Here is a 27,081-nt window from a genome sequence, read left to right as displayed (position 1 = left end):
CATTCCTTCATGCTTCTGGGTCTCAAGAGAATGCAGTTTTAAAATACATGGTTTGATTTGGCTCAGCACCAAGTTTGCCTGAGGTTTGGTTGGGAGAAGAAAAAAGCCCCAAGAAGTTGACTTCAGTCTTGGAAGCCAAAATAAAATGCAAAGACAAGACTCTGTGATGGGAAGTTCAGCCCTCCAGGATATATCATGAATTTTACTTCCCTTGTTATTGCACCAGGGCTTCACCTGAGAGGGTCCTGACTTCATTCCTTCCTTGGAAGCAGTCTCACTAAGCCAATGTGGGACCTCTCCCTTCTTTCTAGAAATCAAAGGACTTGATTTTATTTTTTTTTCTCCTACCAGTCAGGAGAGGGATTTTGTTTGATTTTCTAGAAAGATAAATGAACTCCTGTGTCCCAGGACTACAACTGGTCATGCTGCAGGGTCAGGTGAGTGTTGTACAGTGCCACTGGGGCAGTGATGCAGCAAACCCACATCAGAAAATGCAGACTCAGTACTGGGAGAGTTCCCTTCATGCCATGTTTGGTTTCAGCCAGTTAAATCCAGAACAGAAATTGTCTTGTTTTTGTTTTGTTTTGTTTCCCACTGGGAAATCTCGGAGGTTATTATCCTGCCTCTAATTAACACATTAACATTTGCTTTGGAGGTCTTAGTTAATAACAGCAACTCATCAAGTGGGTCCCCCAGCTGCTGATTTGTTTTTTTCACACCAGATTTTTTACCTGAAATTTCCTTCCTGATCTTGTGTGGGTTTGCCAATTTCCCTTGGAGCTTTCCTTAAGAACTTCTTTGTATTTTGTTTTGTTTAATAAATTAGAAAAAAATCCACTGGTGACTTTCCTTTCAGCTCTCACTCCAGACACTGTCAAGAAATGCTGATATAATGTTTTTGGTTTTGGTTTTTTTTTTTTTTTAATCCAAAACGAAGCAGATATGTATAAACATTCACATTTTGGTGCCTTTAATGGTATTTACTATGTACTTTTCTTCATCAATGCCAGAGTACCATGTAGACTCCTTACATATGCAGTTGACTTTTTCATCTGAGGTTGATTTAGGTGATTAAAAAAAATCCTCTTACAATAAAAGATGCTACTGTGTATTATATGAAATATTTAGCATCTTGCCATTTTCTCTTTTCATTTTTCCCCAAATCCCTATTTCATCAGCACAGCTTGAAATACCCTGCAGTTCAGAGCTACCTGCTCTGGTTCCTTTAATGAATATTTACCATCCTGCAGAAAAGTGGAGGATGCCTGGCTGCAGCTGTGCTCCCAAACACCGGAAAGAACTCGCTCTCTTCAGAGCCATTACCCCCAGCTCTGCCACTTAATAGAAGGAAAGAATACATGCTACACTATAATGAAATTTCCTACCTTTTTGTTTATACCAGGTTTAATAAGCCCTGTAAATTAAATGAGGTAATGGCATGGACTGCTCCAATAATACCAGTAGTATTAAACTAAATGTCTTCCCTCCATATTAATCATTCCTTAATAAATTATAGGGGACAGTTGCCTTTTCCACCTACCAACAACCTCTGTGTAGGCAGAGCAGATGAGAAAATCATTTTATATTTCCACACAAGTTCTCAAGAATCAGAAGAAACCAAGAATTTTAGAAGGAGCAAGTCACAACTTCTAAAAGTTTAGCTGAGTAGAGATTTGGGGGAAGGAAGGAAGGAAGGAAGGAAGGAAGGAAGGAAGGAAGGAAGGAAGGAAGGAAGGAAGGAAGGAAGGAAGGAAGGAAGGAAGGAAGGAAGGAAGGAAGGAAGGAAGGAAGGAAGGAAGGAAGGAAGGAAGGAAGGAAGGAAGGAAGGAAGGAAGGAAGGGATTTGTTTGTGGGTGCCTTGTAGTGCTGACAGAAACCCTGACTATCACCCTGCTTTCGCCTCACGAGTTTCTGCTGAGATTTTCGATTTTCATTGGACATCACCACAGCTCCCCTCTCCCAGCTAAGAGCTCAAATTATCAGCTTTTATGGAGCTTTCTCTATATTTGACTAAAACCTGTATTCTGTAACTCATGGGAGATTGCCTCACATTTTTATCAAAGTCAGTACGTTGCTGAAGGCTTCTGCTTTTACAAGCAATTTTCTGATGAAGAAAAGCAACAAGAAACCAACAAAAACCGTGTCACCAGGACCTGAAACAGAATGTTCAGGATTTACTACAAACCATCAATTTGATAGATTATTTTGGGCTTGCCTTCATCCCATTAGAACCAAGGGAAAATCTCCCAGGGACTTCAGAGAACATCCTTTTTTTTTCCATATGAAAAAGTGAAACTATTAGAAGATAGAACAGAATGTAAGAATCAGATTCACAGCTCTACCACTGCTCTGGATTTATTCTCTTTCCTCCATAAATCACTGAAATAACTCTTTAATAGGTTTTCCACCTGTAAATTGGAGAGAATTGGTACACTGATGTTGTTCAGAGAATCTGCAGAGCACAAAGTTCTAAAAATAGAGGAATAATGACTGTTTATTAAAGCAAGGACATTTGAAAAAATGCCTAAATAAAGAATGTTTATTAAACCTTTATATGAAATCAATTGGACATCCAATGCATGATAGAAAGTAGGTATTGCTGCTGTCCTGAATGCACAGGATACAGCCCTGGAGAGGAGATGTTTGCTTTTAGGCCTGTTCATCCAGCAAACTATTTGTAGTTTTGGCAACTCAAACACTGTTTCAGCTTTCCAATGTGAAAAATGGGGATAACTATCTTCTTCACAAGTTTGCTCAGAGGCTTCAGCACTCTGACATCTTTGGGTGAAAGCAGGGACAGAGGCGATATGATCAGCAATTGGGATCAAATTCTGGGAAGGGTCATTTAGTGCAATTCCCTGCTGTTGGTAATAACTGTATCATAAAAATTTATGAAGCTCCATTTTCCCTTTCATTTTCTGTTTCCCGTATTTATACCACCCCTTCTCTGTATATTAATCAGAACACATGCTCCTATTTCTCTCAGTCATTTCCTTCCATTTTTACCATTCCAGTCCTCAGGAGCATCTGATTTTTCCTGTGAGTTACCATGAACATCATCTTTATTGATGTTTCCCAACTTTCTGGCATCAGTAATTTCAATTAGCACATTTCTACCCTTACTGGCAAGAGCACCAATAGTGAACCCAAGACCAATAATTATAAAATAACTGAAATCATTCTTCTCTCCCTTCCTCCCTCCTTCCTTCCTTCATTTCTACATAGTGATCCAGGGTCAGTAGAAATTGTTTGTGGTATCCTGTCTCCAGGATATCCAACTGCCTTATGGTTATGTCCCAGCATTTCTGGAAAAGATGGATGGAAATACTGGACTGCTGTTTAAAAGAGAGTTCCTAAGAATCATTTTTATGGTGCTCAGTGCATTTGTATCATGCTCAGAGCTTACCTAATGGATTGACTCCTGGAGGAGCTTGGGACATTTCAGATGGGATTCACCTGAAAAACTGCATTTACAATCTAGGTCTTTACTTGTTCCACATCCCCCTTGAGCTTCTTTATGATGCCTGGTAAACTAATAAATGTAGGTAAGTTTGAGAGTGGGACTTAGCCTGAAGAAAACGGCCCAGATTTTACCAGTGAAATTCACATTCCAAATACCATTGATTATATTGAGTAATTCTCTATCAGCCCTTGTTAGCTGCAGTCCAGGAGCTCCATTTCATGGTCCTTGTGAGTCCCATCCAATTCAGGATATTCTATGATTCTGTGGCCCTGTCTCCAGTTTCCAGATACACGGTAACTTCCAGAGGTGGAAATCTGGGATCTGCTCCAGATCCAGCTGCCTGGGGCAGGCAGGAGAGCAAAATCTGAGTTCAGCTGCCACAAGAGATAAGGGAAAGATTAACAGAGACATTTAAAATGGCTCTTTCCCAGAATCACAGAATCATTAGGGTTGGAAGAGACCTCCAAAATCATCGAGCCCAACCTTTGAGCAAACACAACTACGTCAACTAAACCACGGCAAAGAGTGCCATGTTGTCATTTCTTGATCATCTCCAAGGACGCTGACTCCACCAACTCCCTGGGCAGCCTGTTCCAATGTTTGACAGCCCTTCACATGAAAAATTCTTCCTGGTGTCCATCATGAACCTCTCTTGGTGCAGCTTGAGGCCATTTCCTCTTGTCCTGTCATTGGTTGCCTGGGAGAAGAGGCCAACTTCCACCTTTCGTCTGGAATGTCCAGCTCTGGCCTCCTCAGAACAAGACACGGAGCTCCTGGAGTGGGTTCAGCAGAGATGATGGATTGGAATATCTCTCTTTTATTGAGGAAAAGCTGAGGGAGCTGGGGCTGTTCAGCCTCGAGAAGATATGAGTGAAAAGGGACCTCATCCCTGTCTGTCAGTGTCTGCAGGGATGAGGTCAGAGCATGGACCAGGCTCTGCTCAGTGTGCCCAGCAATGGGACAAGAGGAACGGGCAGGAACTGATCCCAGGAAGCTCTACCATTGCCCAGAGAGGCTGTGGAGTCTCTTTCACAGGAGATATTTCAGAACTCTCTGGACACAATCCTGTGCCTGTGCTCTGGGATGACCCTTCTTGAGCAGGGAGGTTGGAGCAGATGACCCCACTTTGATGCCTTCCAACCTTTCCCATGCCATGATCCTGTGATTTAAGACTTTTATTTAATTAAATATACACAATGACTAATGGGCATTCAAGCACTGTGGCCATTTTAAATTTTCCTTGAATTATTTCCTTGAAAGAGATTATCACCGACTCACATAACCACACACTGGGTAAGGTTGGAAGGGACCACAGAGGGCCACAGAACACAGAATATTCTGAATTGGAAGAGACTCACACAACTTGTAATGGCCCCCACGGGGACCGAACCCACAACCTTGGCGTTATCAGCCAAGGCTCTGCTTGGTGCTCAAGCAGGGTCATCCCAGAGCACAGGCACAGGGACAGCTCCAGGGACGGAGGCTCCACAACTGGAATATCCCAGTGTTAGAACAGAAGAACAACTGTGCCAGCCGCTGCCACTGAGCCAGGACAAGGGGTTAAACTTCGCCTCTTCCCGAGCAAATTCGCCAGATCCCGCCAGGATCTGCGCTGCCTCGGGGAAGGAGAGAAGCGGGGAAGGAGGGAGGGAGGGGAAAGCCCTTGAGGCGGGCGCGGGCACGGGACGCGCCTTCCCCACCTCCCCCGCCTCGCTCCCTGAGGGGCGGCACCGTGACCCCCCCACAGCCATGTTGGGGGGGGCAGGGCCGCATCCCATGGTGCAGCGCGCCGGGAGGGCGGGGAGAGAGGGACGGAGGGAGGGAGGAGAGGAGGAGGAGGGAGGCGGCACTGCCCGCGCAGACCCTCCGGAGCCTTCTCCTCCTCTTCGTCCTCCTCCTCCTCCACCGCGGCTTCTCTTCGCCGCGGCGCCGGAGGCGGCCGTGCCCGCAGCGCGGTGAGTGCCGGCGGCGAGCGCTGCCCGAGGAGGGGGCGGGCGAAGCGGCCCCGATTTACATCACGGGGAGGGGGTGTAGAGGGGCAGCGGCGTCTCCTTCCGTGTCCCCCGCCCCAGCCCCCGGCTCGGGGAGCGGCGGCGGCTCCGCAGGGAAGGGAAGATTGTCCCTGGTGCCGCCCGTTCTTGTGTCTCCGGGGAGGGGCTGCCGCGGACACCGGGGCGCAGGAGGCACCGCGCGGTGGGCTGGGGGGTCTCTCCGGGCAGCGCCGCTTCCCTCCGCGGGAAAGCAGGATGGGAAGGGGATGGCAGAGGAGGAGGCTGCGGGGAGAGGTCATCTGGTGCCCCGCCTGCTCCGTCCTCCACCCCGGGGGATCCGGCCGCCCCCTGCGCCCTGCCCGCCCCGCAGCCCCGGCCGGTCCCACCGGATGTGTCGGGAGGCGGCGAGGTGGAGCGGGACGGTCCGTAAAGTAAACAAAGGGAAAGGGAAGGGAGGAGGAGGAGGAGGTGTCCCCTCGCTGCCGGAGCCGGGTCGCCTGGCTTTGCCCCTTCCCCTCCTCAGGCGAGCGCGTAAACCCGTGGCTGCCTCTTGGAGCCGGAGCGGTAGCGCAGGGGAAGTGTTTGAGGTTTCTTCTCTTTAGGATTTGGGGGTTTTTTTAGGTGTGTGGGCTTTGGGGGTTTATTTTTGGTTTGTTCTGGTACTGCGTTCGCTGGGACCATGTGATCCAAAGAGAACCGGGGCAGCGCTCCGGTCCCTTGACCCGGGGACAGCCCCCGGCGGGGAAGGGGAGCGGCGTCCCCTCAGCGCGGCTCGTGTCCGCCCGGGGGTGCCGCAGAAGTTGGATCACACAGAGGAGCCTTTGCACTTCTTGGAGAAATGTGATATTTTTTCTTTTTTTCCGGTTGTAAACCTGATTTTTGAGTTCAGTGAGAATTGCAGCTGTAACAGAGAATCGTTCTCCTCAAATCCCCGCGACTAATTGTGAAGCATATGCTGTACGTGTCCAGTTCTCACATCCATTCTCTTCCCAGACCTCCTGTGCTCTGAGGATGCTTTTTTGGGACAGGGGTTAGACTTTACTCTTAGCTTTTCCGTTCTTTTTTTTTGTTGTTTTCTGGCTGAAACAGTGTTGGCTGTGTTGTTTCTGTGTTAGTCCTATTCCAGTGCTCTGGGAGCAGCGTATCCTGCAGGCCCTGGCACTGGAGCAGCATCAGCTTGGAGCCCAGTTTTTGGCAGTTTCATTGGGATAAGACCAGTCGTTTAGTAAAAGCATTAAACAAAAAGTTCACTTGTAAAGAGAAACATTTGGGAATTCATATTGAAATATTTAATGCAAGTGTTAGTGTAAGAGTGAAGTGGTATTGCAGTGTCCCTTTAAAATTCATACTCCTTTGGCATTATTATGTTGTTTGATATATTTTTTCCCTGTCCTGGATTAATTGGAAAAGTCCCACATTCCTCGAAGCTAATCTGCTTTTATCGGCTGTGGTTCTGTTAAACCTGGTTAAGGTCAGGAGGGCAACTGGATTGGGGCCAGAAAATATTAAATGTTACAAAGTTATTTGGAACAGTTTGTTGTCTCACTGATGTTGTCCACGTCCAGAATTCCACCACTTCCTTTTTCCACCTGTCCCTTTTTTTGTTACCCCTGAAATCAGGCTGTTATCGTGCCCCCTTTGTGGGAGCACCTTTGCCTGTGTGGTGTGATTTATGGATGGGGAACACAGCCCTTGGATTTCTTTAAGCAGGGTTTGTGGCTGAAATTCTGTACAGAATGTGTGTGTGCATCTTTGAGATCAATCCATGCAGGAAATTTAATGGACCTAAAATCTGAGATCCTGTTAACAGAGCAAAAAGGGAAGATATGCTGTTTGCTGGACGTATTGTCTCTCACAGGACTGTAAAACTCTGCAGTCAACTCAACAAGAGAAAAACAGTTCTGAAAATAATTTGTCTTTTGTGCTATTATGTCTTAAATGCAGTTTTTGTGGAACGTGGCTGGGATTGGTGTTTGTGTTGGTTGACCTTTTGTTTTGCAGGAAGGTTAAAATGTATACATGAAAGGAAAATGACATAGTGCTTATTTGTCAAAAGCTGTGTGCTGTTCTTGGCCTCAGCCTTGGGTTTTAAAGGTGCTAAGCATGTGCAGGGACACAGCAATCAACTAGTAGCCTATTGGAATACTTCATCCAGAAAGGAATATTCTTAGGACAGCACTCATTTGCTGTGTAATTTGCTGGAATAGATTTAAAAATTCTTTCAAGATACCTAGTGATGTGACTTTGCTTCAGAGTGTGTTAGCTGTTGTGGAAAGGGTTGGGTGGTTTTGTTTTTTTTTTTTTTTTTTTTGTTTGTTTGTTTGTAATATAATGGTTTGCCATATGAGTAATAATTGAATGGGAACGCTCAGTATTGTGAACTTCACCAAGCTAATAGATATTTTGGGGAGGATGATAGCAGTAGAGAAAAGCCAGGAGTGTTTTCTAGAGATTAAGTAGTACAAGAGGTGGCTTTGATGGTTTAGGAGATTGTGTTCTGTTTTTTTAATGCATCTGTGAATGTGGTGGGTTGGTTTTTTCTCCATTAGGAGGTAACTAAAGAATTAATAATTTATTTCTTGCCATTTGTATAACAAAATGATTTTTCCCCCCCGGTAGGCACTGCTGTGAGTAGTAGTATGGTCTTTCTTTGGTATAATAATAATAATAACAATGCAGGCTTTTCCTGTTCATTTTACATCTTTTAGGATTTATGTTAAAATGCTTTTCCCTATAAAAAATAACTTTCTGTCTTCTCAAAGTGTAGTTTTGAAGAATATTGGTAACTATAGATAGGTTGTAATTTTGCTGTTTAATCTCTATAAAAACACACAAAATTTGAATAGTCTCATGTGGTTTTATTTGTCTTTGGACCTTTATATCTTTACATTTTATGTAGATTACTGCCTAAAGTGTATTTTCACATTCTGGATAAATGTCAGTAACTGGGCAGAAGGTACTTAAAAAGGAAGTCATACTGGAATTCATATTCCAGATCTATTTCCTGGTGTGACTGATATTTAGCTCCATCAGATGGGGTTTCCAGACTAAATGTGTGTTTCCTCTCATCTCATGTTAGTGTAATTCTAAAGTTTCAAGTACCACAGACAATGTGGACATATTGACATAAATTTCTTCAAAAGGTTTTAATTACAGGTCAGGATTTTAAAAACTACAACAAAGAAATCCTTACTGCATCACTTTGACTTCTTACATAGAATAAGAGCAGAAATGATGGAAAAACACTCTAAAAGTCAATTCAGAATGCATTTATTTACCACCTGAACTACAGTGATCCTTGTCTCCCTCAATGGTAACTTCTGCAGGATACATATGTGCTAAAAGCTGTCTTTTTTATTCTAAATGTTTGGGGAAAAAAACCAAACAAACCTAGAACCTTGATGCAGATTAATGCAAGAGCAGAGTTTATAAATTGTTAGCAATTTCAAGTGAGTCTCTTGGTTTGTATATAATGCCACTTAAAAGCCTTGAAAGTTGTGTGTTCTACCAGTGTTCAATGAATGTGGTTTATTGTGTCTGTCACAAAGACAGGAAGCTTCAAGAATGGGAAATTAAGTTGAAAACGTGGTATCCAGAGAGATACCTGGGTTTCAATAGGGGATTTTTGGGTGTAGGAGAGGAATGACTTCTATGGAGATGACTGAGTAGATCTCTCTGAAAGCTTTCATTCCTCATGTCTTGCTCTCCATGTTCAGGCAGTGGTTGATGGTTAATAAGAAAAACTATAAAAAAAAGTGGTTATTTAGGAGCTGAACAGTTTAAAAACCTGTGTGTTTGGGGTTGTAGGCTTAAATTTTCATGTTCCCTACCACATTCCTCTATTTTTCTTCTCCTCAAATAGGAGTTTATTGCTTGTCCAGCATTGTGCTCCTGATGCTGGTTTAAAAATCTTGTATTTGGGCAGACTTCTGAGGGTTAGGGCTTTTATTGAAAATAACCCACAAAAATTTAATCAAACAACCAAACCCACAAAAACTTTGTGTGGCTTGATCTGGTTTTCTGGATTTGTATTAAAGCAGACAGAAGAGAGACAGCTGTGATTACCCAGGTGTGTGGTAGCTTTCCAAGCATCTGCATGCAAATTTCAGCATTTCAAACACCTTTCAGCACATCAGAGGGATGTGTTGTTGGAAAGAGTTGACTCAGGGAATTGTGTGTGGAAGAAAAAGTTTCTGAGGTGGCAGGAGAACCACAGAAACTGATTTTTCTCTGGCTCTGACAGTGCTTGAAACATGGAGCTCAGTGGTGGTGTCAGTGGTTCATGGATTAGGAAGAAAATGGAAGATAGTTTCTGAAATCTGGTGTACATGGTTTGAATGCAACTTCTGTCAAGTAAAAATCCGAATGGAAGAGGCATTAACAAGTGCTGAAGGCAGCAGGCGTTGTTAGAGAACCTCTGCTTCACTTGCATTACTCTGAATTCTGGGTGTATTTAAATGTTCTTCAGCTCTGCAGCAGTCCTTGGCTGAACTGGCAAAACTCTCCTGGGTTGGCTTTCCTTTTTTGCTTATGACTTCAGGACTTTTCTTCTGCCCTCTGTTTTTCTGCATTGCTCCTCTGCCCCTTTTTGTCACCTTCAGTGCAGAAGGAGCATATGAAAGGAGCTGTAAGTAGTTTTTGTTAGCTTCCTGTTGCATGGAAGCGTTGCTTTTTGTTTTTCTTCTGGGAAGGCAACCTGACAAGCACTCAGCTCTGTTTCATTTTGCTGCAGTTCCCACTTGGTAACAGTGTAGTATAGGTCAGTTTAGAGTTAGTCCCTCTAATGTTGGCCCTTTCCCTGCTCATGGAACTGTAATTTAACTCATTTCAAGACCCCAGAATAATTTCCTTCCTTTTGCCCAGATGTGTATAAGCAAACCCTCTGCATCAGTGTCCTGCAGCCACTGCTGTCGATCCAGCTACGTTGTACAATAAATTTGGAATATTTAGCCTGTGTATGTGTCAAGAGTCCTTTAATGAGGCACTTGTGGCCTTTGCAGAGATAGAAGTGAGCTGAAGCTGTTCCAGTGCTTGGGACAGTGAGAAAGGGGTCAGAGGGCTCTGCTGACTCTGAACTGCTCCTGCTTCCTGCTGCCCTGCTTGGATCCTGCATTGTTTACCCACACATAGAAATTCACAAATCCTGCTTTTGTTTTATTTTGGTTTGGAGAAGGAGAGAGGGAGCTGACTATCTGAGCCTCTGAAGTGTCTTTGGAAGGCAGAGATAATTTTTCCTGTAGTCCCATTGAAGTTTGTAGGAAGGATTTGAAACAGCAGAGGATTTATTTTCTTTCTTTTTTTTTTTTTTTTTTAAATCTTGTTTCCTGTTTTCTTGCTGCAAATAATTAGGTTTTGGGGCAAAACCAGAAATTTAGTTTAGCTGAGGCTCAGAATGAGTTAAATGATGTGTTTTGCAGCTGTGAATGCACCTTTTTAACCACTTCTTTGCCCAGGCCTTAAGCACTGCCTGGAATCTTCAGTGATACAATCCATGAGATGTACAGCAGCTAGTAAAGTCTCTGCTCCATCAGCATTTAATAGGTAATTTCCTAGCAGTGCATCCAAGATCACTGTCTTGGTTTGGATAAGACAGGTGCCTGCTAAAGAAGGCAGGAGCTTCCCCTGAAATGGAGAATGCAAACCCTCCCCACCCCTCCAAATTGCTATGAATTTTAAATTAAGGGGCTCTCAGGCAAAAAAAAAAAATACGGGAGCAGGAAATAACAGTTCTTTAATAGGGAAGGGGGGAAAAACCATAAAATGATAAAACAAAAACAATGCAGTACACTAAAATGACAGAGTCAGAACTCAACCTGACACCCTGTTGGTCAGGGTGCTGGCAGCAGTCCAGTTGGAAAAGTGGCTGCAGTCCTCCTGAGGTGTCAGGTGTGGTTCTGTTGGAGCAGGGGGTCCTGTAGAAAAAAGGGTGATTCTTCCTCCGCAGATCCGTGGAAGAAGAAGCAGCTGCTGTTCCTCTGGTGAATCCAGTGGAGAAGCTGTGCTGGTGTGTCAGAATCTCCTGATTATATCTGGATAGCAATGCTCGGCTCCTCCCTCTGGGCGGAGCATCTCACAATGGGATGTTACAGTTCTTATCAGCCATGCAGTGACATTCAATAGCCTCTTATCACGGGATGCCCCCTGCTGAGGGAGGAGTGATTGTGATCTCGCAGGGAGAGAGATAAGGGGAAATTGCCCACTTAACACCTAGACAACTGCCATACAGATGGTAATAGAATACATCCTGCCTTGCAATCCAGAACATAATCCACCCCTTATTCTATTTCCATCTGCATCACAATGAATCCTTACACACAGTTCTCACTTAAGACTAGGTTTCCCTGTGGTACACAACGGCTTTCTCCATCTTTCTGCATTACCCACCAAGTGTAACCAGGTCCTTGAGCAAAAACAATTCCACGGATGGGTTTGTCTTTGCCTGAGGTGGGAGTAATCCAAACAGTCTTTCCTAAAATACCTTTCATGTGTACAACAGGGACTTTATCTCCATCTACAGTGTGCAGGGGTTCAGACTGGGCAGGACCAGCTCGATTGATAGACCCTCTGGTGTTGACCATCCAGGTGGCCTTTGCTAAGTTCATCTCCCAATTTCTAAAAGTCCCCCCACCAAGTGCCTTCAGGGTAGTCTTGAGTAGTCCATTGCACCGTTCAACTTTCCCGGCAGCTGGTGCATGGTAGGGGATATGGTATATCCATTCAATACCATGTTCCCTGGCCCAGGTGTTGATAAGGCCGTTCTTGAAATGGGTCCCATTGTCCGACTCAATTCTCTCAGGGGTTCCATGTCTCCACAGCACTTGCTTTTCCAGGCCCAGGATGGTGTTCCGGGCAGTGGCGTGAGGCACAGGGTGGGTCTCCAACCATCCCGTGGTGGCTTCCACCATGGTCAGCACGTAGCGCTTGCCTTGGCGTGTCTGGGGCAGTGTGATGTAGTCGATCTGCCAGGCCTCCCCATACTTGTACTTGGACCACCGCCCACCATACCACAGGGGCTTCACTCTCTTGGCGTGCTTGATGGCAGCACACGTTTCACAGTCATGGATAACCTGAGAAATACTGTCTTTGGTTAAATCTACTCCTCGGTCTCGTGCCCACCTATAGGTGGCATCTCTACCTTGATGACCTGAGGCATCGTGGGCCCATCGAGCTAGGAACAACTCCCCCTTATGTTGCCAATCTAAGTCTATCTTCGACACCTCTATTTTTGCTGCCTGATCTACCTGTTCGTTGTTTCGATGTTCCTCATTAGCCCGGCTCTTGGGGATGTGGGCATCTACGTGGCGGACTTTCACAGGTAGGTTCTCCAACCGAGCGGCAATTTCTTTCCATTCCTCAGCAGCCCAGATTGGTTTTCCCTTACGCTGCCAGTTGGCCTTTTTCCACCTTTCCAGCCAGCCCCACAGAGCATTGGCTACCATCCACGAATCAGTATAAAGATAGAGCCTTGGCCATTTCTCTCTCTCAGCAATGTCCAGGGCTAGCTGAACAGCTTTGAGTTCAGCAAGTTGACTTGATCCACCTTCTCCTTCGATAGCCTGAGCAACCTGTCGTGTGGGACTCCATACGGCTGCTTTCCACTTCCGGTTCAACCCTACGATGCGACAGGAACCGTCAGTGAAAAGAGCGTAGCGTGTTTCCTCTGCTGGGAGTTGGTTGTATGGTGGAGCTTCTTCGGCACGTGTTACTTGCTCTTGTTCCTCTTCATCAGAAAGACCAAAATCTTCACCTTCCGGCCAGTTTGTAATTATCTCTAAAATCCCAGGGCGATTCAGGTTTCCAATACGGGTGCGCTGTGTGATGAGGGCAATCCATTTACTCCATGTAGCATCAGTGGCATGGTGGGTGGTGGGAGCCTTTCCTTTGAACATCCACCCCAGCACCGGTAGTCGGGGTGCCAGGAGGAGTTGTGCTTCCGTGCCAATCACTTCTGAGGCAGCTTGAACTCCTTCGTAGGCAGCCAAGATTTCCTTTTCTGTGGGAGTGTAATTGGCTTCGGACCCTCTGAAGCTTCGACTCCAGAATCCCAGTGGTCGGCCTCGAGTCTCCCCAGGCACCTTCTGCCAAAGGCTCCAGGACAAACCATGGTTCCCGGCTGCAGAGTAGAGTACGTTCTTTACCTCTGGTCCCATCCTGACTGGGCCAAGGGCAACAGCATGAGCAATTTCTTGCTTAATCTGGGCAAAAGCTTGTTGCTGCTCAGGGCCCCAGTGGAACTCGTTCTTCTTGCGGGTGACCAGGTAAAGAGGGCTCACGATCTGACTGTACTCGGGAATGTGCATCCTCCAAAAGCCTATGGCACCCAGGAAAGCTTGTGTTTCCTTCTTGCTAGTTGGTGGAGACATCGCGGTGATCTTGTTGATGACCTCAATGGGAATCTGACGCCGTCCATCTTGCCACTTTACTCCCAGGAACTGGATCTCTCGAGCAGGTCCCTTGACTTTTTTCTTCTTGATGGCGCAACCGGCTTCTAGCAGAATCTGGATGATTTTCTTTCCTTTCTCAAATACTTCCACTGCTGTGTTCCCCCACACAATGATGTCATCGATGTATTGCAGATGTTCTGGGGCCTCACCCTTTTCCAGTGCAGTCTGGATCAGTCCATGGCAGATGGTGGGGCTGTGCTTCCACCCCTGGGGCAGTCGGTTCCAGGTGTACTGCACGCCCCTCCAGGTGAAAGCAAACTGAGGCCTGCACTCTGCTGCCAGAGGAATGGAGAAAAACGCGTTAGCAATGTCAATGGTGGCATACCACTTTGCTGCCTTGGACTCCAGCTCGTACTGGAGTTCCAGCATGTCTGGCACAGCAGCGCTCAGTGGTGGAGTCACTTCATTCAAGCCACGATAGTCCACAGTCAATCTCCATTCTTTGTCAGACTTGCGCACAGGCCAGATGGGACTGTTAAAGGGTGAGTGAGTCTTGCTGACCACCCCTTGGCTCTCCAGCTCACGGATCATTTTGTGGATGGGGATCACGGCGTCTCGATTCGTCCGATACTGCCGGCGGTGCACCGTCGAGGTGGCGATTGGCACTCGTTGCTCTTCCACATTCAAGAGTCCTACTGCGGATGGGTTTTCTGACAGTCCAGGCAAGGTGTTCAACTGCTTAATGTTCTCTGCCTCTACAGCAGCTATGCCAAAAGCCCATCTGAGTCCTTTTGGGTCTTTGTAATAGCCATTCCGGAGGAAGTCTATGCCTAGAATACATGGGGCCTCTGGGCCAGTCACAATAGGATGTTTCTTCCAGTCTTTCCCAGTCAGGCTCATCTCAGCTTCCAAAAGGGTCAATTGCTGTGATCCCCCCGTCACCCCGGCAATGGAAACAGGTTCGGCCCCCACATGTCCCGATGGTATCAGGGTACACTGTGCACCAGTATCCACTAAAGCATCGTACCTTTGTGGTTCTGATGTGCCAGGCCATCGGATCCACACCGTCCAGAAAATCCGATTTTCCCGTGCCTCTCCCTGGCTAGAGGCAGGGCCCCCCTAACCCTGGTTATTATTTCTTCCCTGGGCATACATGGTAGAGGTACCCTCAAGGGGATCTGACGGATCATACTCAGCAGCTCGGTCATGGGAGGTTGAGGCTACCTTCACTTTACTGGAGTTCTCTCGGTTAGTGTTTCCCTCCTTGAGTTGACGCACCCTTGCTGCCAGGACTGAAGTGGGTTTTCCATCCCACTTTCCCATGTCTTCCCCATGGTCCCTCAGAAAGAACCACAAGTCAGCCCGTGGGGTGTACCCTCTCTCTCTAGGTGGAAAATGTTGGGCTCTAACTCTGGGGCCTGTGACTCGCACTGGTGCAATATGGGAATTGTTCCTTCTCACCGCCTCCCTCATCTCCCTCATCTCCTCTCTGAGTTCTTGGACCACGGCAGAGACATGAGCTTGCATGGGGCCATTGATCATACTTTCATAATTTCTAAGTTTGTTTGCCACAGAACCCACTGTCTCTCGGTTGGTATCAGCATTGATCGTTGCAATGAAAGTGGTGTATTGAGATGGCCCCAGATTTGCCAGACTCCACAGCATCTGCCCTGTGCACCTGACCTGGTCGGGGTCATTATCATGCTGTCCATCTCTCCCAAAGAGTACCTCCAATACTGCCACTTCCCTCAGCTGTTGGATCCCTTCCTCAAGAGTCTTCCAGCGCATTCTGTGGTGCTGCTCCTGCATTCTTTCCCTGTGGACAAATCTCTCTCTGACACTTGTTAAAAGCCGCTCCCAGAGGGAAAGGGACCCTGGCTCCCTTACAAAAATCTGATTGATACCGGAGTCCTGAGTTAAGGGTCCCAGATTCCTTGCCTCACCACCATCCAGTTGCACACCTGTACCCATAAGGTCCCAGACCCGAAGTAGCCAGGTTGTATAAGCCTCACGTCCCCGTCGTACAATGTCTTTGTGTAGATTACGGAGACTTTCGTAAGTCAGGGACTCGGTGATGATTGCAACCTCTGGCTCCCCTGTGGGTTGTGAGGGCCCTCCCCTATCTGGGTGCTCTGCTTTTGTTTTAGATCTCCTTGTTTCTACAGGGGCAACTGCTGCTGGCTGTGACTGCCTCTGCAGTTCAGCTGGAACCTGGACAGTTGTAACATCTGTGGGTTCTGCTGCTGCACTATTAGATTCTCTCTCTTCAAAGCAGGGGGAGGGCTCTGCACCAGCTGGGGAAGTGTACTCCTTCAGGATCTGGCCTATCTCACGCATCTCCTTCACCAGACCCCCCACCCAATCTGGGTAGTTCACATCTGGCACGGGCTGTGGGGTAGGAGTAGGCTCTGGGGCAACAGCATCCCTGGACTCTGGTGGCGTGTTAGGTTCTGATGCAGGTGTCAGGGTAGTTATCCAGGTTAGTCTCTCTCTCTCTCTAAATGCTAAATAGAACAGGCCTATCAGCAACACCAGCCACTGTATGATATCATTAATGTTTAGATTGGATCTGAACCCTTCAAAAACTGGTGGGGTGGACCCAAAGAGGTGATTAAAGGGTTGGGAGAAAATTTCCCCTGGTGTAATTTCCTTACAGCAGGTGCCATTATTAAAGTAACCCCAAAAACACATAGTTAAGGTGTGATAGCTGTGAATCCATGTGCCTGCCTTCCAGAGGAAGTTAAAAATCCATGAATTCCTCACCTTATTCACCCATAAAAAAAACCGGATAATAGCCACAGTAGCCTTGGTTATAGGACCCATGTTAAGATAAGGGCCTACAAATGGGAGAAATACAGCCATGATCACGTGCCACCCAAACCAGGGTAAACTGGACCACATGGTGTCACTTGATGAGGTTTGTATAGCCACACAAAAATTAGATTACTCAAGAACTGTTATTCCCTTTTTGTTTATTTGCCCTCGAGCCCCACGTTGGGCGCCAAAAATCTGTCTTGGTTTGGATAAGACAGGTGCCTGCTAAAGAAGGCAGGAGCTTCCCCTGAAATGGAGAATGCAAACCCTCCCCACCCCTCCAAATTGCTATGAATTTTAAATTAAGGGGCTCTCAGGCAAAAAAAAAAAATACGGGAGCAGGAAATAACAGTTCTTTAATAGGGAAGGGGGGAAAAACCATAAAATGATAAAACAAAAACAATGCAGTACACTAAAATGACAGAGTCAGAACTCAACCTGACACCCTGTTGGTCAGGGTGCTGGCAGCAGTCCAGTTGGAAAAGTGGCTGCAGTCCTCCTGAGGTGTCAGGTGTGGTTCTGTTGGAGCAGGGGGTCCTGTAGAAAAAAGGGTGATTCTTCCTCCGCAGATCCGTGGAAGAAGAAGCAGCTGCTGTTCCTCTGGTGAATCCAGTGGAGAAGCTGTGCTGGTGTGTCAGAATCTCCTGATTATATCTGGATAGCAATGCTCGGCTCCTCCCTCTGGGCGGAGCATCTCACAATGGGATGTTACAGTTCTTATCAGCCATGCAGTGACATTCAATAGCCTCTTATCACGGGATGCCCCCTGCTGAGGGAGGAGTGATTGTGATCTCGCAGGGAGAGAGATAAGGGGAAATTGCCCACTTAACACCTAGACAACTGCCATACAGATGGTAATAGAATACATCCTGCCTTGCAATCCAGAACAATCACTCTATTGAAGGTACTTGTGAGAGACTTAGAAATCCCAATGTCTGAGTTGCACCCAGTGGTGGAGAGTTACATCAATCAATACCTGTTTCATCCTGTCTGTTGTAGGTTTTATGTTCAGCATGAATGCTGAGGCAAGTTTGTTCTCAGTAATACTTTGCAGCTTTGAGATTCAGAAATTGTGATCTTCAAAAGAAAATTTCCTCTTACTGATTTCAGGCAATCTTTTAAATTCTTTTTTCTATGAAAGGTAGTAGGAAAACAAAAAATCTGCCACCATTTTCTTACTTGCACATAGGTATTTGCTCTTGATTTCTTTTTTTAACTGGGCAGTTCCAGACTTTTTCTTCACAGGGGCAAATAGTGTGTGTTCTGGGTTAGTATGCTGGCATTTTTATTGCCTCCTTTTTTCAAGTAAAGGTTAATACAGAAAGAAGAAAAAAAAAAGTTAGTGTTTAAAAGAGTACAGTTTCTTTTTATTTTTGGTTAACCAACCAAGTTGTTTACCAGTTTTTCCCCCTGCTGTTTCTAATACACTTTTCAAGCAGAAATTCCTTTTGCTGGTGGCTAAATGCTCTTGTGGTTCTTTTATGCCTTGGTGTACCTCAGGTTTTAGCAGTCTACTACTCCTCCATCCCCACTGCTGCTTTACTGATGCTCTTGTAGTGGAAGCTCTTTACAGGCAGAGTTGATTCATAATGGATTTCCCAGTGTAGGCACAAAAGGGATGTATAACAGGTACCTTTGTCATTCAGTTGTTGGAACTAACTTTTTGTAAAGAGGTGAACTTCATACTTTAGTTTGGTACAAGTCCTTAACCATCTTTCTTCACACTTTCCCCTCCCAAGTTCCAGAACCTGGAGGTGGTGTTGTATTTTTGCCACTGTCTAGGACCTTTCATGCCTGATGATGTTGGTGTTGTCAACCAGTGGTGCAGGCAGCTGGGAACCACTAACGCAGCCGCAGTATCACAAGTTGGGACTCATTTTATTTCTCCTCTTGTGGCTTCTTCTTTACCTTTCAATGGCAGATTAATTCAGCTGCTGTGTTTATTTCCCTTTAATATAAGGACAGTGAACTCTGGCACAAAACCACCTCAGTTCTTGGGTGCTTCCTGTGGAGGCTTTGAAGTGCCCATCACCAGGAGAAGCACAAACAGTGATGTTTGATCCAAGCTGTAAATTTAAGGTGCCATCTTACAGCTTGGAATGAACCTTGGCATGGCCATAGCAGTTAATTCCTGTTTGTCAGTGTGCTCCTTACCCCCATCTTGCCCTGACTCAGAACTGTTTGCTTAATAAAATACATTTAATTTTACAAGTATGGCAGAAAAAGGGCTGATAGATAATATGTATACAGACTTGTACCTCCCAATTAATGAGCACAAGTTAAAAAGTTTTAAAATCACTTCAGTTCCATTTTTAATTGTATCAAAAACTATTTAATGTTGTTTAATTTTTAACTTGTTTTCCATTGCCAGCTTTCACCCAGGAAACCTTCACAGACTGCTGACATGTGTTGGTCTCTCGCTCTCAGTGAAGCTCTTTGCAAATGTTACAAATTACAGTTTCAGTTCTTACTCTGGTGTTAACAGCTCCATTATGGGAACACTGTTAATTAATGGCTAAAGAAGTATTTCTGAATTTTTATCAGCTCTCATTTTCTATTTCAGGCTTAAGCACTATATCCTAGAGGCTTCTAGATTTCAGTTAGTTTATTAATTATCTTGTCATTTCCATTTCAGTTTGTATAAATCACAAAGCTGGCTGTTTTCTGCACTTGTTCAGCTCTACAGCCTCTGTTACTACTCCATGTTTAGTGCATTTTGAATTTTGTTGTTCAAATGTTCTGCTCAAAATATGCTTTAAAAATCCTGCAAGAGCTGAGTGAACTGTGGTGTGCAGGTTATTGATTGATGGGTGCTCAGTTTGTGATTAACCTCTGCTGTGCACGTAAAGACATGTTCTGCTGTGGTGTAGCAAGGGGGTAAATAATAATTTTTCTGCTGGATTCAGCACTGGTAGGATTTAATTAGAATTCTGTTCAGTTTTGGGCACTGGACTTCAAGAAGGGGTTTTCTTTTTTTGGATGCTTTTAATAGTAGATGCTTGAGAATATGACATCCAAGAACTGAACAAATTAAGATGCTAAGACTTAACAAGAGATAAGAAGTTAAGTTATTCCCATGCATTATGCTACTACAAGGATAAAGATGATAAAGGATTATAGGGACTAAAGTGAGAATTAGTTGGCTTAAATAATGGGACCAAAGACTTGGTTTGCTGCTTGGGGAGGAAGACTTGTAATTCCAAGAATAACAAACCAATTGAATAGATTAGAGAAGAGATTCATCCCTGACAATCTTCAAGAACAAATCAGGCATCTGTCGGAAAGGAGATGATGTTCATTCCTACCTGAGGAGTGGCAGCCTGACAAGGTGACTGACCTCTTGAATCCTGTCCAGCACTGATTTTAGTGATGAGAGCAGGTAAAGAATGTGGGGTTGTTATTTGCAGAATTATGGTGATAATCAAAAGGTAGCTGACAGTAACCCCAGCTGCTGAGAATTCTCTCTGTGCTCCTGTGCTCTCTGTTATCTCTGCAGTTGTCTGAGACCATGCAGCTCTCATATGAATCTGTCCCAGGCAAAGCAGGTTGTGTTTCCTTTGTGGAAGGATGGAAAGGTCATGGGGAGAAGAACTTTTCTGCAAATGAAACTGTCATGTTCTTCTGCAGATGTTACCTGCATAGGGCTTGGAAAACAGCACTATAAACTGGTTACTGATATTACACCAATTAGTTAACTGCTGTTTTATCTAATTTCAAGGAGGCAAGCATGCAAGACTTTTAAACTCTACAAACAAGTTGATAAAGTGGTCTTAGGATAACTTTTCTTATTTCTTTTACTATTGCCCTTTAATTAGTTACAATATTATGTACTAATAAGATGAGCTTTGTTTTCAGAATAATAGAAACTTCTGTTGACTCTTTGTTTTTCTGGCAGTCTTTCACTCTTCACCATGATAGTTTGTAGTTGATGTTTTACCACTAGGCTTTGTCTTAATCATAACTCAAATTTATCTGTTTTAAAGCAAGTCAGAATGTTTGTCTGCATTTTGCCATGGAATGAACAAGTTGCTGCTGAGATTGGGAAGCAAAATTAAGTAATGTTTAGTGGAAATATGTGTGAAGACAAAATGTAATTCTGGCTGGCTGTACCTGGTACAGCTGCTGCTGAAAGTTGGGATTCACAGAGCAGCCTGCATTTGAGATGATCCTTAGGATAGAGTAAATGCATGGGTCTGGTAGCTTTTTAATCTCTAGGTTAAAAATTAGAGGCAGAAGCTGTTGAAATTAACACTTCAGTGCTGCATCTGAGTTTGCATGGTGCCTTTAGGCTAAAAGGTGAAGCTAAGAGTGTGGATCTGTGCAATGTGTGGGAATTGGTGTAAACTGCTCTGGTTTGGGGAAATAAATGTCATATAAGAAGACCTCAATTTGTGTGGAAGTAAAGGGAAGCCTTTTTTCTTGTCATCTGCATTAAAACCTGTTTAATCTGTTTGAAAAAGTGGTTTTCTTCTTAAGGATCATCTTTGTAAATTGTGGGATTTCAACTGGTGGCTGAGGGGAATCTCCACCAAGGAGGATTGCAGTTACTGTACTCCCTAGTGAATATGTACAGACATTGTTTTATGCATATTTATCAATGGTTATCAGGAAAAATCAATCCATTTCCATAGGTGAAAAATTCTATTTTTATTTTGCCCATGTATTTTGATGGTACAGTTTGAGGATTGAAATTTATAAGAGAAATAGTCAAAAAAGTAAATGGGATGTGTTTTTTTGGGGGAATAGTCTGATTTGGTCTCTTCTCAAATGCTTTGTGAATATTAGAATCAGTTTAGTCCCTCTATTTCTTGGGTTGTGGATAGGAAAAAAATATCAGTCAGAACCTTTGTAAAACTTAGTCAAAGAGTGGAGTCAAAAGGAGGAGTGGGATGTAACACTGAATTCACTTCTGTTCCATTTCCTGCCTGGAGTTTCTGACAGTATTTCATTTGTATAGGAAATTGAGCTTTGGTACTCTGGGAATTTGCTACCTACATGAATTTATTAAATAACCAAGTGATTTTTTTTTTTTTTTTTTTTGGAAGATTAGGCCCCTTTAGAGGAAGCTGGTGTGCAGCACACGATTAATCCTCAGATGGGGATTTGAATGAAGCCAGAGCTGAGTTGTGTCACAGGCTCCCAGCCCCTGCTGATTCAGCTCAGTGGAGCAGGGGTTCTTTGTGCTCCTCTCACGCTGTTCCAGGGCTTCCAGCAGCCAGTGTTGGGCCTTGCTCTCCTTTCATCAGAAGAGGAGAGGGAATTCTTCAAGACAAGAGTGTGTAACATTGGCTTCATTTTCTAACTGAATCAGATTTTTCTTCTCTTAAAGGCAAACAAAACCTTTAAACTGTTTTTACAGTCTGAAGAGAGTATTGAACCGCGCTTCCCTTCCTCGGAAACAGATTTTGGAGTTCTGTAATGTATTTATCTGTGTGGCTTTTAGGTATTAAATGGGGATTGCACTGAAGTTCCCTCTTTCAAAAGCCATTGGTACCTCTGTGGAAATAGATACTGAGCACCAGTATTCTCAAGTGGGAGTAGGAACATTGGTCATATTATACCGAGGAAGAGATCATAGAGTGAAAGTACAAAAAGGGTGAGGACTGCACAAGTTGTGAAAATGAATGTACATAAAACACATTTCTGTGAATACCTTACTCTTGAACTAGATGGAAGTAGACAAACAAGGCAAGACCTTGTGGGTAGCTGGGTTGAGATTAGTTTTGCAAAGGCAAGATGAAAGTGGTGAGTTTGAGAAAGGATTTGGAGCACAGTCAAAATGAACTGGGGAGGGGGAGAGTGGTGCCCATGTGCATAGAATGTGAGTACTTAATGCACAGCTGTTGCTTGAAATATGATAGTTTTTTGGACTGAGTCTGTGTTACAGCAGTTTGAAGAGTTATGTTGAACTTGTGTTCAGTGTTGTTAAAGCTGTGTCTTTTTAGCTGATTTTATCTGATAGCTCATGTGAATAGGAGGTGATACTAAGTACGGCCTCTTTCTTTGTGTGTGTGTGTTTTTAGTATGAGATGGAATTGAGATCTTACTGATATTTGTACTTCTTTCCCCAGTTAAGTTGTAACAACCTGGACAGTGCCATAGGAGGGTGTGTTTTGGGGTGATGTGCTTAGGTTCTATGTTTGGGTTCAGTGAGGTGTCCAGATTCTGCTTTATGGGCTAGATTCTTCTGGTGGCCAAACCAGTATGCAATGCTGAGATGAATTTAGTGCTTGTGTGCTAATTATTCTGAAGGAAGACTAATAAATCCTCACAGCATTGTCTGTGCAAACAGTGCTTTTGAGTCAGTCTAGGATTCAGTAGCTACCCTGACTGTTCTGGGGCTTCTCCTGAGGTCATTTGTTAATAGATTATACTCAGGGCTGTGTTGTAATTATTCTTTTGCATGGGTGTGGTTTTGGTGCTGCTGCTGAAAGTGCTTCAGACAGGTCTGTTGCCCAGTTCACTGCTTGAGGTGTTGGGCAGTGGTGAGATAATCTAGGGTTGCATGGATGTGCAGGTTGGAAGGGACCCAAAGGGACCATTGAGTCCAACTAAGGCTTAGTGCCATGACTGCTTCCTTGGGGAGCCTGTTCCAGTGACTGACCCCCTTTCTTGTGAAGAACCTTTCCTCATGTCCAATCTGAATTCCCCCAATGCAGCTTCATGCCCCTTTTTTTTGAGTCCTAAATATATATGTTCATACTGACTACATTTTTTCAAAAGACCTATGGAATGTTTCACTTCCCATCTTGTTAAAACATTAAATCTTAGGTCCTTTCTGCCTCCTTAAAACAAGTGGCTGGGGAATAATTCCCTGTGAACAGTGTACAGTTCACTGATGGAAATTTGTTTGTGGTTGCTCAGTGACTGCCAAAGTTCACTTGATTCAGTTGTTTGTGGAAGATAGAGGAGAGTACAGCTACAGGAGGAATAACATTGCAGATAGCTTGGCTATAATTGTCTCATCTCTGCTACAGAAGATATTACTTGTGCCCAGCAGTTGCTGTTCCTGTTCTTTCCCTGCACTGACACAGCTCCTCAAGCCTTTCCTGTCTGCTGTGATCTTTGTGGAGTTTTCCTTTGACTCACTCTAGAGCCAAAGGGGCATCAGCAGAGACCAGATTAAGTGTTCTGCAAGGATAAAACGCTGCAGTGCATAAAATTGTTTATTTGCTTTGTTGCTGTGAATCAGTTTGTGGAACCACTACACAGGGTTAGGAGAGGGAAGTGAAACAAATAATGTTGGTCTTTAGTGGTCCATCTTTGGTTTTGTGGAGATTGAAGTCATTGAAGCCACTGCAGTATTGAAATGGAGCGGGGAATCTGGGAAGGGGTTGGAAGGAGAGGTATTTGTGTGTGAAAAGAGTGAAGAGGACAAATTTTCTTGAAGAGAACAATCAAAGAACTTTAAAGGTAGCTGAAAACATAAGGAAGCTGAGAAAGGAGCTCCATGCCTAGAAGATAAATTAAGATTTTTACTCCTGGATACTGGTAGTTGTCTGTTGGCTCAATGGTGTCCTTCGGGAAGGAGTCAAATTAGAGAGGGAGTAGAATGATCCTGGAGGACAAAACTTAAACTTTCAGGTGTTGTATGTGGACATTTAGATCTACAAATAAGTTATCTTTTAATTACAAACAGGTAGAATTCTGTGTTGATTTTAGGAGGAGAGTAAGGTATTACAGGGTAGATAAAACAGAATATGGAAAAATAAGGAAGCAAAACTGGACAAAGTGGGTGACTTGCAGCTGGTTGGCAAAAGTCTAAAAGGGAATAGTTTTCCACCACAAAAAGTGTTAAATTTAACATTTAAATATTATTGCTTTACTGAAAACCTTTCCCATGTGGAAAAAGGTTTTGAAATTTCAAAAGCTATGAAAAATCCCCCTCCCTCCTAAATTTTTTCCCATGAGCAGATGTACCTGTTTGGGTTTATTTTATTTAAAGAAACCATTTTGTAAGATCCATAGATCTTCGATCCAAACTTTTTTTTTTTTTGTTTAATGTCCTTTTGACTACTTTAGAAGCTTTCAGCATTTTATCCCTATTAGAAGGAGACTAATTGATCTTTTAAGAAGTGTTACAACTGCTTGGACTTGAGTTTAGCATAGGAGAATTCTTGTCACCACTTGCTTCCTAAGTAATCGTTGAGTGAAGTAAATCAGTAAGTAACCTGTGAAAACAAATATTGGGAAGGTGTGCCTGGCAAAGGCTCTCGGTGTGAGGGAGAAGAAATGATCCCATGTTTGGATTGTCCTGCCTGCATTACTTGAAGCAGCTAATGAGCAAATGAGAGGCCCTTTATCTGTCCTCTGGGATTGCCTTCCAACATCAAATCCAGTCACAGGGCCATGCATTTGTACACTGAATTTTATACACGTGGGTGCTTCTATTGAAAATCAGTGAGAGAACTTGTGTGGAAAATTTAACATGTCTGCAAGTGTTTGCATTATTGATGCCTCAGCAATTAAAATAATATTTTTCTAGCATTTGGTGCTTTTTTGATGCTATATGTAAGTCCTGTGGTATTACATGCACAATTATTTTAACAAGTACTTTAAGGGTGCTTCTGATATAACTTCCCAGAGTAGGGAAAGGTCATTACTACTGGCCTTGGAAATTAAAAGTAGCTTTTGCCTTATCAGAAAACATCTTCAGTTAAATCAGTCAGTGCACGGGTTTCTCAGTCTGAGAAACAGTCTAATGAGCAATTTGCCTTTTCATAAAAGACTTGCCATGATATCATTCCCATTGTGTTAATTATCAGTGTTTTTACAAATTGGCCCAAATCATGACTAATTCCATAGAAACGTTCAGAGCAGGCGTGATTCTGGGGAAAGCTGTTGTTTGCCACTCAGTCTGGCAGAGATGGTGGGACAGCCTGACTTGGCAGATTCTGTTAAGCATAAAATCAGGGTTTGGAGGCAGTGCCATTCATCTTATGGAGCACCATGAAAGCAGTTCAAGTTCTTGCTGATTTTTTTTCTCCATGGTGTGGATGTGTGTTTCAGGTAAATGCTGTGATTCTTTTTTCTGGTTTTTATATTAAAATTAAAGTATTTCATTTTTCTCCCCCCCACACCCAGTATATTACAGCTTAGATGAAACCTTAAGAGAAACTGTGCAGAGGTTATTTTAATTTTTAATATTCCTTTGTCTCATGAGATTTTTTTTCCTTTTTAAATCTTCTGGTGGCCTTTATGTGTGTGGAAAATGAAGTATCTGAAGTAAATAAAGTTTGGGAACCAGTTCTTAGAAATCTAGTTTTAAGAGCATAATACATAAGCTTGGGCTTTCTTCTGGTACTGTCTTAGTCCCTATAGTATATGTTTGTTTGAAAGGGAAAGAAGAAAAACAACTAGCAAAGTAACACACTCAACTCTGTACATTGCTTGGCTCTGGAATTCCTATAGATCAATTGTTTTCTTTAAGAAGCAAACCCACAACTCTCTGTGTGTTATGTGTGCATTGAGCAATACCTATATATTTGTTACTTCAGCTGAGAGCTGGCTTGGCTGCCCTGTTGTGCACATACCCTGAGGAGATAAATGCTTTTCACTAGTTCCTCCCACACACTTTTCATTTTCCAGGGAAGCACTTTATAATTCTAGATCTGGATGCTGCTGATGTTTTGAATCACTCATCATGGTTTTCAGCACTCACTTGTTTTTCCTATTAAATGTATATTATCAGTAATAGAGGTTCGTTTTGTGATGCTTTAACCCTCCTCCTTCTTCAAAAGAGCAAATCCCTGTGACTTGGGAAATTTTTAGTTTGCTTTCATGGGAACAACAGGATTTGAGGCAACTTGTCTGCTTTGAGTTCAAATATAAGTCTCTGGCTTCTACAAACTTCTTCTGTGTTTTGTTTTAGGGTGTTTTTTTTTTTTTTCTTTTCCTAAGAAAAGAATATCCAGCTAAATAATCTGCACTTGTAAAGCAGGATGTGTACTGCAGGTGGTTATCTTGTCTTCATAACATGAATATCAGTTAATTTGTTCTTAAGTTTTTTGGACGTTTGACTGCTTTAAAATTAGTTAAGAAAATACCCTAATGAATTCTAAATATTTGTTTTAGATTTCATGTTTCATCCTGTATTGAGCACCTGCTGCTGAGAGCTGGAAAGTCTACTTAGGGTATGTACAACAGTTAATGATTTCAATTTCACACTGAGTTTATTCTGGGTAAAGCAGGTCAAGATGAGATTTTGTTGTTGCTGTTTCCTTGTAATTATTGTTGAAAATCCTGATTGTTAAACAGGGGGTGTTAAAACAGAATTTCTTGGTTTGTTTCTTTTCCTGAGCCTCCTGGAACTGGCTTTTCTCTGACAGCCTGTTCATGGTCCATCCATTCAGCCCGAGGGTACAGAGGTGGGCAGACCTGTGCAGCAATTAATTTATTGTACAAGGGAGGAGTTTGCAAGGTGTTTTCT

General features: G+C 43.7%; 1 protein-coding gene across 2 annotated transcripts in view; it reads left to right on the top strand.

The window, feature by feature from the left end:
- Positions 1-5,274: 5,274 nt before the first annotated feature.
- The window catches only part of PTK2 (protein tyrosine kinase 2), a 195,961-nt gene continuing 174,154 nt past the window's right edge, over positions 5,275-27,081 (top strand). The window contains exons 1-2 of one of the 2 annotated variants that reach the window (XM_059867647.1): positions 5,275-5,418; positions 26,727-26,785. The gene's annotated coding sequence lies outside the window, so the exon portion shown is untranslated. The remainder of the gene's footprint in view (positions 5,419-26,726; positions 26,786-27,081) is intronic. The other variant, XM_059867663.1, reaches the window with a different exon arrangement.

The sequence above is a fragment of the Haemorhous mexicanus genome, chromosome 1 (assembly GCF_027477595.1).
Source record: "Haemorhous mexicanus isolate bHaeMex1 chromosome 1, bHaeMex1.pri, whole genome shotgun sequence".
In the NCBI taxonomy this organism is placed as follows: domain Eukaryota; kingdom Metazoa; phylum Chordata; class Aves; order Passeriformes; family Fringillidae; genus Haemorhous; species Haemorhous mexicanus.
Note: the sequence above shows the minus strand (reverse complement) of the source record. Positions and strands in the feature narration are given on the sequence as shown.